Source organism: Vicugna pacos, chromosome 4 (genome assembly GCF_048564905.1).
Source record: "Vicugna pacos chromosome 4, VicPac4, whole genome shotgun sequence".
Classification (NCBI taxonomy): domain Eukaryota; kingdom Metazoa; phylum Chordata; class Mammalia; order Artiodactyla; family Camelidae; genus Vicugna; species Vicugna pacos.
In genome coordinates, this window is record NC_132990.1 from 18,130,410 (window position 1) to 18,144,933 (window position 14,524).

At 35.2% G+C, this 14,524-nt stretch overlaps 1 long non-coding RNA gene across 1 annotated transcript; it reads right to left on the reverse strand.

Moving 5' to 3' along the window:
• Nucleotides 1-2,981: 2,981 nt before the first annotated feature.
• On the reverse strand, nt 2,982-10,575 carry LOC140695824 (uncharacterized). The gene is made up of 3 exons (XR_012071651.1): nt 10,140-10,575; nt 4,861-4,897; nt 2,982-3,247 (listed from the first exon to the last, which is right to left on the reverse strand). It is a non-coding gene; the product is annotated as an uncharacterized lncRNA (long non-coding RNA).
• Between the last annotated feature and the right edge of the window lie 3,949 nt (nt 10,576-14,524).

Sequence of the window (14,524 nt, forward strand, 5' to 3'; positions counted from 1 at the left end):
TCAGTACCCTCCAATAGCATTACCGTAAAGAACATTCCATCTCTGCTTAATTGCCCTCCAATGATGAGAAAATCTCTATCTTCTGAGGAAGCTTATTCCATTTTTCAGGTAATTCCAACTGCTTCATTTCTTCCAAAAAGAATAGTTGCCCTCTGGTCTCACTAAGTTAGGTAACTAAAATTCAAAATTATTGGTCAGAATAACGACTGTAACATTAATAGATGTTGTCTCCTTTGTCATTGTATATGTCCTTGAGAATTTTTATCTTTAACTCCTTGGCTGTGGTTTTAGTGTAATTTCAGGAGGGAACACAGGCAAAGACATATCTTCAATGGGTGTATTTGGAAGCTCTTCAAAATGTTCACCTCTATAGCTGTCTCAAGAAAAGGTCTCGTGATTTATTCACTCTCAGAAGTTTTAACTAGAATGCATATAGTGTATAAGTTCAACACATTAAATATTTTACAGTTTCCTTATAAAATACTCAAATTTACATAAAATGTATTTGCATGTAAGCATAGAGTTACACCCACAATTATAACGCTTCAGTTTACAGCAGAGTGGAGAATTTTGTTTTATGAGAATAGGTAATGAGAAGGAAAAATAACTCTTCATGATTTTAAGTTAATTTCCATTGTATGAATATATACATATTTAACATGAATTAATTTATAGATTCATATTATGACTCAATAAGAAAGAAATTAGAAAAAGTCCCTTTACCTGTGTTGCAATCTCAAAATAAATCACCCAATAGCAATGACATCTGAAAGACTAACCTTCCATCCAAAAAAACAGCTTGTTGTTTTTTTCATTTCAAAATTCAGTAGTATACTAATAAATGATTGCTTTGTTATTCACTTCTAAGTATTCTGCAGGTGTGAGGATGATGAGTAACTTTGTTTTCATTTGTATTTGAAGCATACTTCACAACTATTAAGTTATGGATAAATGCTATCACTATTGCTAAAGTCAATTTGATATTTAAGAGAGGTCTGATTTTTGTACCTTTGTTCATTTGAGATAATAGAACATCTTCATCCCAGATTGTCTATAGGTTAAACTTGAGAACAAGTTCAATTACATTTTTTAAAAACCTGGAGCCAGCCAATCAAAACTAGCAGTTTCCCATTAATTTACTACAGAAAATGGTTCCAACAAATTTTCATCAGACGGAGTCTCATTTTTAAAACGACAGTGAGCAATGCTATTAGTAGAATCAGAAGGTTAATTAAAATGTTTGTTGTGGATAATATCTTAATGTTTATATTTAGGTTAACACCTCGAAATATTCCTGCTATTAAAAGATAGCAATACCAAAATTTATCACAAAATTTGAGAGAATATTTGAAGTTAATGTCACTTAAATGGCACAAGTATTTTGAATTATTTATTTTCAGTGTAAGTTTTAATGAAAAAATAATGTAAGACATCCCCCTAAAAGAATAGCTCAATTTTTGTGAATCATATCTTTAAGTATCTAATTATACTTATTTAAATAAGATACATTTGTTTTCTATATTGCTTTAATTTTCCTACATCATCAAAAATTATTTTTATTAAATACTTTGATGGACACACTTCAAACTTTGAAGAATTAAGCTAAAAATAACTAACCCATGTCCCTTAAACATGAAGTCATAGATAAACACCATTCCAAATGTAAGATATTTCTGTAAACAGTGCATTCTCAACAAATTAAAAAATATGATGAGGTATCACCTCATACCAGTCAGAATGGCCAGATTTCAAAAGTCCACAAATGACAAATGCTGGAGAGGCTGTGAAGAAAGGGGAACCCTCCTACACTGCTGGTAGAAATGCAGTTTGGTGCAGCCACTGTGGAAAACAGTATGGAGATTCCTCAAAAGACTAGGAATAGACTTACCATATGACCCAGTCATCCTGCTCCTGGGTATATATCCAGAAGGAACCATACTTCAAAAAGACACCTGCACCCCAGTGTTCATAGCAGCACTATTTACAATAGCCAAGACATGGAAACAGTCTAAATGTCCATCAACAGATGACTGGAGAAAGAAGAGGTGGTATATTTATACAGTGGAATACTATTCAGCCATAAAAACTGACAATGTAACGCCATTTGCTGCAACATGGATGTCCCTGGAGAATGTCATTCTAAGTGAAATAAGCCAGAAAGAGAAAGAAAAATACCATATGAGATCGCTCATATTTGGAATCTAAAAAAAAAAAAGAAAAAAAGAAGAACATAAATACAAAACAGAAACAGACTCATAGACATAGAATACAAACTTGTGGTTGCTAAGGGGTGAGGGATGGGAAGGGACAGACTGGGATTTCAAAATACTGACAGGCATATGCAGACTAGATAAACATGATTATACTCTATAGCACAGGGAAATGCATACGAGATCTTGTGGTAGCTCACAGTGAAAAATAATGTAACAATGAATATATGTATGTTCATGTACAACTGAAAAATTGTGCTCTACACTGGAATTTGACACAACATTGTAAAATGACTAAAACTCAATAAAAATCTTTAAAAAAATAATAAAAGTTCACAGTTCATCTGTGTGATTCTTTAGCTTGTGATTGCTGTATTTTTTCCTTTGTCATAATATTTTGCATTAGATGGTGGAGAGGAGAGTGGGTTCAGGAGAAAAGAAAAAAAAAGAATGGAACAAGGACAGGGTGATTAAGAACAGAAAGGCTAAGGAAAAATAGAGGTTTTGAAAAGTCATGAATAAAAGAAAGGTCAGAGGCAACTATAGTGTTTAGCAGTAGAAAAGGAGCCAGAAAACTCTTTAAAGGGAAGCAAAAAGGAGGAAACAGGACATTACAATTATCCCTGTTTGGGGTGCAGGGAGAGGGGATTAGGAAGTCTGGAAGTAGCATAATCCCACAATGAAATATAATAAACAATAAAAATGGACAAACTACATCTATAAATAACAACGTGGATAGATTTTACAATATTTAACAAAAGAACACAAGGAAAAGAATATATATTGTATTATTTCATCTATATAAAGTAAAAAGCAAATATATCTAAATTACAATGTTAGAAGTCAGAATAGTAGGCAAATAATAGATAGGGCCAACACTGATTGGGAAGAGGCACAATCCAACTTCTGATGTTTAAATGCTGTTCCATTTTTGACGTGGAAAGTGCTTTCATAGGTTTTACTTTGTGTTAAGTCGTTGAGCTATACTTCTGCATTTTTGTGCACTTCTCTGTGTAGGTGTTAAATTCAAAGTGGAGCTAAACAAAGAAGTATTGAGAAAAAAAGCAATGAGACAGTGACAAGATGCAAAGCTAAACACTCAGCTTCAGTCATACAATTATTAAGGCTGAAATACTTACACTATTTCATCTGCATCAGCCTAACTGCCCAGAAAAAAACTTTTTTAATTAAAAAGAAATTAAACCAGTGAACTAAAAAAAAAATTTTAAAGGTCAATTTTTTAAAATCCTTTCACTGTGTGAAACAAAACACGTTCTAAATAATCTTTAAATACCAGCTACACAGCATTGAGCTTAATGGGGAAACAATAAAAGCTTTTCCATTAAATCAGGGACAAGCAAAAACATTCTTTACCATTATTATTGTTGAACACGCATTCATTCATTCAACAAACATTTATTTGGAGTCAGCTGGTGCTGGGGACTATTCTCAGCAGCCAGGACAAATCTTCTGCAGAGCAACTAAATACCCTGCCTTCATAAAGCTTACAGTATTAGGGAAAACCAATAAACATGCAAACAAACAAGTATTAGACAAGGATAACTGCCATGGGCAAAAAATAAAGGAAGGTGAGAAAGAGAGTGAGGTAGGTTGAAGTGATGGGTGGGGCATTGCTATTTTATACATGTAGAGTAATCAGAGAAACCTCTTTAGGGCGACATTTAAGCACGGACTTGAAGGAAGTGAGGGAGCAAATAATATGTAGAGGGAAATTATTGTTGCAGAGACATTAGTCAATGGAAGTGAATATCAGAAAGAGTGAGAGGTATAAAAATTAGAAGAAAATCAATTATCATTATCAGTAGATAGTAAAACGTTTACCTAGAAACCCCAAGAAAATCAGCTAAAAAGCTATTCCAAATATGAGTAAGAAGACCAGGAATAATATTAATATTTTATCAATAGACTTCATATATGCAAACAACAACTTAGAAGATGCAATGAAAAAGGATCCAATTAAAATTGCAAGAAAAAAGATAAAACATCAGGAATAAAATTAACAATTAATGTATAATTTTTTTTAATTTAAAAAAATTAACAAGTAATGTATTAGCTCTATATAAAGAAAACATTAAAATCTTATTAATGGACACAGAAGAGGAGGTAAATATGTAGAAAGTCATACTATGTTCTTAGATAATAAAATTTAAGTTCATAAATAGTTTAATACTCTAAGTTGATTTTTAACTTTTAATTTTATCCAAATAAAAAAGTTAGACGATATTTTTGGAACTTTACAAAAAGCTTATAAAGATCATTGAAAATAATCAAGCAAGAATGACCAGAAAATTCTGAAAAATAAAGATATTGAAAAGTCTTACTCATTGCAAGTATTAAGGTATTCCAGGTGGAAATCCCTCCCCACTCTAGGTATTAAAACATTGAAAAACTACATTAATTAAAAGAGTATATATTGGTCCATGAATGTGTGTGTGTGTGTGTGTGTGTGTGTGTGTGTGTGTATCTGTGTGTATATATCAATGAAACATTAATAAACCCAAATATACATGGGGATATAATAAATGATAAAGGAGGCATAACAAATGAGTGAGAAAATCAATTAGATTATTCAGGAAATAGTGTGGAAATAAATGCCTAGAAAACACAACTTTGAATCTGTACTACATACCTGGTTTTGAAGTAAATTCTAGATGGGTTAAAATGTACTGTGAAAAAAAGGAAGCCATAAAAGTTCTTAGAGTAGGAAAAGCCTATTTTAAAGTATGATTTTTGAAAAGAGATACATAAAAATATGTAAATTAACATTTTATATAAACTCAAAACTTTCTGAATAACAAAAAAAGCATAAACCAAGACAGATATGCAAATTCAAGAAAACTATTTGCTACTCATACTATAGATAATCATTTAATTTCCTTAATATAGTTAATGATAGAAATCTTTAATTCCTATCATTTAATTTTTTAAAAGTCTCCCCAAATGAGCAAAAGACATAGAAATTTCAAAGAAAGGAAAAACAAATAGCCCTTAAAATATGAAAGGATTTTACTTTTCCTTATAGTAAAAGAAATGCAATTTAAAATGACAATAAGATACAATTTTTAAAATTTATCACAATGCCAGATCAGGGAATTTGTTTACATGCTGTAGTATATTGTCCTGTGTGTCAGAAAACAGGTACTTTCATAAATTGCTGGTAGGGGTATATAATGATATATGTTATCAAATAATTTAAAGTATAAATCATTTTATTCAGCAGTTCCACTTCTAGGCATTTTTGCTACCAATCCACATTGAACAACATAACAACATTTTAAATAAAGGTAAATATTTGTTTGTTTGTTTGATGACCTTGCATTATTGTGCGATGGAAGAGACATTTCCAAACAAGCCCTTGTTCCAGGCCAGCACAGCCATTGTGTTCTTCCCTCTGGGCATGTTGAAATGGGTTGGCAAAGGTGTGCAAATACACTGGACAAAAGTGAGGCTTTCTATATTGTCATGGGTGGGAGAGCTTTTAACTTCCTTTTATTTGGTCCAAAGTATAGGAGGATATTTTCGTAAGTAAGTGTATATAGGGGTACATATTTTACTTTTGCCTCAGACATCACTGAAGTTCAGTGAATTACTAGAAAGGAACTTTCATTGGGGCCAGAGAGCTTGAGATGTGTTCCCTAAAGAGGGCCCCATGGGAGCTGAGAAGTCCAGAGAGTAAAAAAAGGGGGCTAACCAACCCCTTGATGATAAAGCCAATGAAGTTCTGCTGTGTTGAGAGTGGCCTACGGTCCCCAAATGGTCAGGGGAAAAGATAATTTTCTAGGGACCAACTATGGACAGAAGAGAAAGAATCAGGCTGGGGCCATCTTTAGGGTGTCCTAAGAGGGCATCTAGAAACTGGAAGAGCGTGAGGGATTACTGAGCGACTGTGGAAGGTGGACTGCCTGCCAGGGAAATGGAAGTTAAGGCAGGATACGAAGGGGTTTGCTGAAGGAAAAGGTACATGGCCCATGTCAAGAGGGTTATATTCAGTGGGACACAGCAGGGAACCTCTGAGAAGCCCACTAGAGTCCACTTTAAACATACACCTGGTCTAGAGAGCGTGAAGAAACACAGCTTGAAAGGGATCAGTCCAAATGTCTTGCCCTTCCCTATCTTCCCAGCTCTGAACCTGGAGGGCTCAGAAACTAGCAAATTTCATGTTAGGAGCAGGGATTGGAGGGGCTCCATAAGGGAGAAGAGTTTCACATCGAAACAACCCTGTTTCCCTTAACCTTGGTGTGTTAAATCAATTTTGAATTGATTATCTCTGAATTTTAAATAATCTCTAAGACAGTGCATTCTGATTTCTGAATTCAGTTTGTGTTTGTGACAAAGTGACTATAGGACTATATCATTTCCTAAAAAGGAGCAAAAAAGTCATGGGGATCTGCCCAAATTTTTACCTAGGGACAGGGGAAGATTATGCCCACTAATTACATCTTGTGAGTCTGAGTTACATAATGATGCATGGATATAAAATAAAATATTATGCACAATTAAAAAGAATGCAGCAGTTATATATATTCATGTATGGAACTACCTTCAAGATATAATTTTTTAAAAAGTAAATAATTGTGTATGCTGTATGCTAGTATTTTTATTAAAAAACTAAAAATAATATATATGCATACATGTATATATAAGCATTATGTGTGTGTGTGTGTGTGTGTGTGTATGTATGTATTCTATATACACAGAAGCCATTTCTGGAGATTTATACTAGAAACTAGTAACAGTAATTGCCTTTAGAGACAGGAGCCATATCGATGGAAGACAAGAGTAGGTAGGATACTTACTTCTCACTGTACACGCATTTACATGTTTTGCATTGTGTGCTGTGTATTGCCTATTTTAAAAATTGAAGAAGTTAATTAAAAAGAAAAAAATGACTTCAGACTTACAAGTAAGGATAACGAAATGAAAGTAAGTTACAGAATAGACTACAAAAAGTAAAAACCAGATGAAAAAAATCACACACACAAAAGGGGCATAGCCCAAGGCCATTAAAAAAAAAGGCAGCCAACAAAATTTGTGGAGGATTTTGGAAGACAATATGATGAGTCTCCCAAAGCAACCTCCAACCTGCCTCACTCCCTCCATCCCAAAACTATACTGTTGATGTCTCTGAGGGGGTGTTTCTGTCCTACCTGTTTTCTGAAGGGGAAAAATGAGAAATAACACAAGGTGTAGTCAGATGAGAGACATAAATATTACATCTCTAGCTGAAGGAAGTTAAGTTGATGACAGTGTAGAGTAAGAACAAAATGGGCCACCAACTAAACCGCAGAATTAAACAGATTTATCTACCAAGTCAGAGGCATCATTACCCATCAGAGAAGTTACTCCATCACCTTGGGCACTAACAGAGTTAACAAATAGCAGAATACAGTGGTAATGGAGCTCATTTAATAGGAAAAGTATCATGAGTAGTAATCAACTTTCTCTTTTCCTTCTCCTAACTGGGGAGTAGTGGAAATGGTTGCTGTGGAAAAGAAGATGATACAAAGAAAGGGAACAGTGGTGTGGCCTCTCTCTTTGAAAGAAGTGAGGCCTACACTCAGAATTAAGAGACCATCCTAATTCCAAGTAAATTCCCCAATGAGAGTGAGAGATACTACCATTGCCCAAGCAGGAGCAATGAACCCTGGTTAGAAGACCTTTAATAAAATGTGTGAAGTGATAGCAGAAACCAGATATTCACATAATCTTGACTTATTCTCCCTCTTCCCTACTTTGCCTTCTTGGTCCAGCAGAAAAAATCTAGAACACTAAATTCCTAGCCAACAAACTCTTTATAAGATGAGAAAGCAAACTGGTCTTATTTAAGGCAGCAAGTTGTCAAAACATTCCTTTAATTACAAGAAAACAAATTCAGGTCTGGACAAATCCCCATGCACATGCATGATGAAAATAAATTATCAAGGCAATAATGCAAACACATTAGGGATGGAGAAAAAATATATAAAAGATGACCCTGAACCAAGCCCAGAAAAAACATAATGCAAGAAAGTGAATTAATCTCTCTGCAAGTGCTTTGACGTTTAGAATAACTTGAGAAGAATAAAACACAAATTGAAAAATGAGTTTTAAAACAGAAGAATGAAGGAAAGAGGGATTGCAAACCTAAGGAAATAGAGAACTGAAACAGTATCATTAAAGAAATGTCAAAAGCAAGAAAGAAAGACCTGAGATAATCATAGTAAACACAAATGAAAAAAAGGAAATTAAGAAATTAGAAAGAGGATCATAGAAGTGGAAGACTGACAAATTCCATGCAACATAGCAGTGTCTCTCAGGTAGAAAACGCAGAGGAACACAGCACCGTAATCGAAGGTAGAATTATTTTTTTTAATCAAGAAGAAACTTTCTCTGAAATGAAGAAAAAGTTTAATCTACAGGTTGAGAAGTAACATATATATTGATAGGGAAAACTCATCTCTGAGATAGTTAAATTATCAGTCCTCAAGGATAAAGAATTCTTCAGGCAGCCAAAAAATCAGAGCAAATCACCATCTAAGGGAGATATCCATGCTGGTCTCATATTATTCCACAGTAACATTCAGTAACAGAAGCCATTGGAAAATAAGCAATTTTGAAGTAAAGAAATATAACCTAACAATAATATAAACATCCAAAATATACAAAGTATACACGTATACAAGATATACAACAGGCCAATATTTTCAAACATGAAAGAAGTCTGAAGAATACAACACCCATGTACACTTCTTCATCAAAACAAAAAAAGATAAGCCAAAAACAAACACACACTACTTCCTAATGAAATGCAGCTACTTACAAGGTGATGGAAAAATAAAAGAGGAAACATAAAAAGTCTTGGGCGAACATTGAATCAATTTAAAGTATGTCTAATTATAGGACAGAATATAAATGTAGAAGCGTTGGCAATATATAAATAACACATAACTAACAAGATCAAGAGGTGGGAAGAGGGGAGAAGAGAGCAGCTAGTGTCTTCATGTTTCAGAGCAGGGCAACAACAGATGCTGTCTGCAGTTGAAATGTGCAGGTTTTAAAGCTGTAATTTCAACATTTAATCTTTTTAGTAATCTCTCCTTAATGTTAGAGGGATCTCTTTAGAAATAACATACATTGTACTGGATACAACATTTATTTGAAGTTTAGCAATCCATTCCAATTCATTTCAGCTTCATTTGACTTCTTTCTAATTCATTACTTATTTATAAAAATAGCAAGTATTATGTGTTAATAATGGTAAAAAAGGGATTTGAGATGATTTTTTTTAAAAAGCTCTTTTTACTTTTCTGCATGACTTGAACTCATTATAACCAGCAAGTGTTACATTTACAAAATCAGTAAAGTAATTTTTCTTTTTTAAAAATGAACAGGAAAGATAAAAAGGAGACATTTAAATTTTTTTAATAAACTAATGTTGGGCTCAATAGAAACAGTGTTGTAATTTAATTATTTCTCAGACTTAAGATTTTCTGTACACTCAGATAGATCTCATCTCCAAATTCCAGATAAGCACTTCCATTTGAAAACTCTTTGATTCTGTAAACAGAATTTAGCATGCAGAATAAATCCTAACACTTAAATTACTGACTTGGCTGCTAAATCAACAGCATAGATGGGATCCAGGGTTGGAGCCAGAGAAAATGATGAAGATTGGAGACTGGAATTACTACTTTATAATAAAAATGCAAAAAACTGCTTCTCCTTTTACAAAGCCATCTTTTGTTCTGTTCCTTCTTACCCCTGTACCCATTTGAATTGGTCCCCATTTCTTTTGAGGGACCTGGTTTTTATAAATGCTCCCCTCCTATACATAGATATGATGCTCTCAGGTTAGAAACAGTACTTACAGAACATGAACTACAGAACCACATCGGCTTTTAAAAAGATACATCCCTACAGGTTACTTACTGTGTAACAAGTTCCTTCTTAGTCTTCTTAGGAATTTTCAGTATATTACATGAATTCTCTAAAGTCACAGAGCTTGCCACATTCTTATTTGTATTTTGTCTTAGTAAATCCTGGAGAATGGATGTTGTTACAGGTACTTGTTTACCATGAGAAATTTGTTTCTTCACTACATAAATGTGGTAGGCAGAATAATGGTCCTCCCCTAAAATGTCCATGTTGTAATCCCCCACATTTGTAAATATATAGCAAAGGGGAATTAAGGTTGCAAATGGAATTAAGATTGCTAATTAGATGACCTTGAGAAGGGGAGAGTATCCTGGATTATCCAGTAGGCTCAATGAAATCATAACAGTTCTTATAAGAGGGAAACAGGAGATTTAGTGTCAAGAAGGATACAACATGAGAAAGACTCCACCACATCAGCTCTGAAGGCAGAGAGGAGCCACCAGCCAAGGAATGTAGGCAGCCTCAAGAAGCTAGACAAGACAATGAAACAGATTCTTCCCTAGAACCTCCAGAAGGAATGCCGCCCTCCCAACCTTGATCTTAGCCCAGTAAGACCTGGGCGCGTGACCTGCAAAGTTTTGTGTCATTCTGTTGTGTTGTTTTAAGCCACTGTTTATAGTGATTTATTACAGTAACAATAGACAGCTAATTCAGTAAATTAAAGATGGCACAACTTTCCTCGCTGGACCGCACTTCTGAATGCCCATGGATACAGGGTAGGCCTTAGGCAAAACATAAAGTAGCTGTCTAGAGCAACTTGCTACCTGCCAGCATCTTATTGCTCCTTTTCGGTAACTTTGCCTCATAAAACCATAGGATTTTAAAAATGAAAAAGGCACTGTCTGTTGTATAACCTATACTGCACTGCTTTTCCAGGACCAGACAAGTAACTCATGTTTCCCTTTCCTTTCCCTGCCATCCATGTCTAAGACCTGGGTTGGGGGTGAAACAGCTGCAGTGCGAGAGCCTATGGTGCATAGAAAGACTGGGTGTCTGAACATAGAAACAAAGCAAGAGGTTCATTATTTCGAAGATAGGCATTCCAGGGGTTGGGGGGCAGCTATATAGCTCAGTGGTAGAGTGTGTGCTTAGCATGCATGAGGTCCTGGTTTCAATCCCCAGTACCTCCACTAAAAATAAATAAAATAAATGAATAAACCTAATCCCTCCCCACAAAAATAATTTTTTTTAAGACAAAGATAGGCATTCCAAGGAAAGGTCTCCATCTTTTTTCTTCTTTGCGTGAACATAAGGGGGATAAGGGAGTGGAACAGACAGGATACAAGCAAGTAAATCCTATAGCAAGAAAATTAGCAGATACCTAGGTAAGCAGATAGTTGTTTAATATCAAGGAAGTTGAAAGGCAGGTATTGAGCACTAGGACAGGTGATGATTAAGATCTGTGCACAGGCATACGAGTCAGTCAATTGTATAAGGATCCAATAATACCCATTAGCAAAGAAAATGGAGAACAAAGCAGGAGATCTCTAACTATAAAATTGGAGTCAAAATAGAAAAACTTTTAGACTGAATCAATGCTAAGCTAAAAACTTCAAACACAGAGATCCATATACTGCCCTTACCCTGACATAGGTGTCATCTGAATGTGGGATTGGAGTCGGTTACAATGCCATTATCAAGAAATGGTATACAGCTGTATGAGCAGGACCCAAGCTCGTCATTTTATACTTACTGTGTTCAAATCATAATACATCTGAGTCCTATTCTCACTGAAGCTTTTATTCATTAGATATCACTGTGTGAGTAAATTTAATCAGATAAAATAATTGAGGCAGCAAATGCAGTGCAGTAGTACTTCTCAATCTTTCTTGTTGTTAACCGCTGTACACCTGTACGCTGGTAACATAAACCCATCAGTGACTGTAGTTTACTGTAGCAGGGGTTCTCATTTGAGGCGAGTGGGGAGATAGTTTGTCAGGTGGTCTGAAAAAGCCCTTTAGAGCGATTCTGTTACAAACTGCCTTCTACCCACCCTGCACCACCAGAGGGAACCCTCCCTATCTTTTGAATATCATTGGTGTAGTTTAAAGACCTCACTTGAGTCCTGGCTCCACGACTAATTTCTCTCAGCCTTTCTCAGATAATTCATGGCCCATCTGCAGCAGAATCATGCTCATTTAAAAATGAAGATTCCTCTGCCCAGGTCCAAACAACTCAGGTTGTTGCTCAGGGTCCCCATTTCTGCAGTCAGAAGTATTTGGCATTATAAAGAGTGAAAACTTTATGCTGTGAATCACTTTAGCCAAGTTATTGCACTTCATTGGTTTCCTTACCTGAAAATAAGAGATTTGGGCTGGGAGATATAGTCCCTCCAGTTCCTACAGTGTAGCAGAGTAGAAAGACAGGTGCTTAAAAGACACGGGTTCCAGTATCAACTCCCTACTTACTGTGTGACATTGAATGGATGATGCAACCTACCTTACTCTATGTCTTCATCTGTAAAATGGAATTAATAATAATATCCACTTTGCAGGGTTGTTGTAAGAATTAGCAAAGGTGTTTATAAATTGCTTGGCAATTCTTAAAATGACCTTTATAAAGCGAATGTTAACACCTCACAAATAATGTGATGCCTTAACCTTAAAGTGTTAACAATGTTAAAGTTCTTAAGGAAACAGTATGTATTCTATACATTGGGTAGGCATTAGAATACTGCTGCACAATGAACCACCCCAAAACTCAGTGGCTTAAAGCAATAAGCCCTTATCTTATTTATGAGTCTATGGGTTCGCTGGGCAGTTCTGCTTTTGGCTGGCCTTCCTCACGCACTGGCTGTGGGTCTTATAGGCAGCTCTCCTGACTTTGGCTGGACTCTTTCATATGTCTACCAGTTGGCTGACTGTAGGCTGGCCTGGATGCCTTCAGCTAGGACACCTGGGCTCTCCTCCATGTGCTCTTTTATGTTTGAATAGGCTACTCTGGGACTGTTCACATGGCAGTGCCAGGGTGCCAAGGGAGAGGAAAAGCACAAGGATTCTTGAGGCCTGGGTGTGGACCTGGCACGCTGTTGATACTACCATGTTCTGCGGGTCAAAGCACTTCACAAAACCAGCTCATATTCCAAGGGTGTTGATATGGACTCCTCTTGATGGGAGAAACTGCAAAGTCACAGTATAAAGGACATAGTCATTTGCTCAAGCCCGCAGCAGTGGTTCTCAAATTTTCACATGCATCAGAATCTCCTGGAAAGCTTCTTAAAACTTAGATTACTAGGTCCACCTGAGTTTCTGATTCAGCAAGTCTGAGATGAGGCCCCATAATTTTGCCTTTCCAACAGTTTCCTAGGTGATGATGATGATGTCTGTAGATCACACTTTGAGAACTGCAGCGGAATCCTCTCTATTAAAAAATTAAAATTTGACATCTATGTAATTTTATTTTTGAAAAAACAATTTCCTGTGTAGCATAACACATATTCATGATACATTTCTCTTCCAGTAAAATAAAAATCCTTTAAATAAAAAGTGTTTTTTAGAGGACTATGATTTTCCCTTTTTTTCTGAAAAATGTAATTTCCTTTTTGAAATGGTACCCTAAACACATAAGCTCTAGTCAATCAAAAAATATCGAAAGATTTTATTTCATCTCTACTGTGTCTGTCTCTACCCCTTCTATATTCTCTCCTTCACACAACTAGAGTTAGGTCAGTGAGGGAAAGGTCTTATTGAGTCAAATGAGAACATTGCGTTTTATATTTTGTTAAAATTAACTAGAAGGAAATAACTGAATAACTGAAAAGTATATTCTTATTTCACTTTCTTATTTAAAGATGAGGGAACAGGCTCAGAGGAGTTAACTTGCCCCCAAACCTGATTTTTGTTTAATCACCTCTGCTTGATCGGTCATAAACACACCTGATCCAAATTCACAGTAATCTACTTTCTTCTTCCATCTCAGATCTCCAAGTAATGAAATTCCTCTGGAGATCTTTTGTTAACTCCAAGTTAACTGTGACAACCTGGTTCTTAGCAAATGCATCCAGTTTTCTATTCTTTATTAACGAGGAGTAAAGAAGTAATTACTGGATTCTTACTTATTTTTTGAGAACATTTCCCTGGGAAGACAGCCATTAGTTACATTATACTGAAGAAATGAGAGGTAGGTTAAGTGTTAATCTAGAATCATACACTGAAACCATCAAATAAAATTATAAAATATCCAAATTAGTCTAGATTAACTATCCATGATTAACTCATAATTAACTCATAATAATTTATGAGTACATATCTTTAGTCTGTTTTTCAAAGTGCCAAGGAAAACACCTTTATTCCATTAGTTAGCATACCCATTCCTTCCATTTTTCCTTTTCTAATAGATGTAGTTCTAGGTTGGACGACCTGAATGGGAGAACAGAAGAA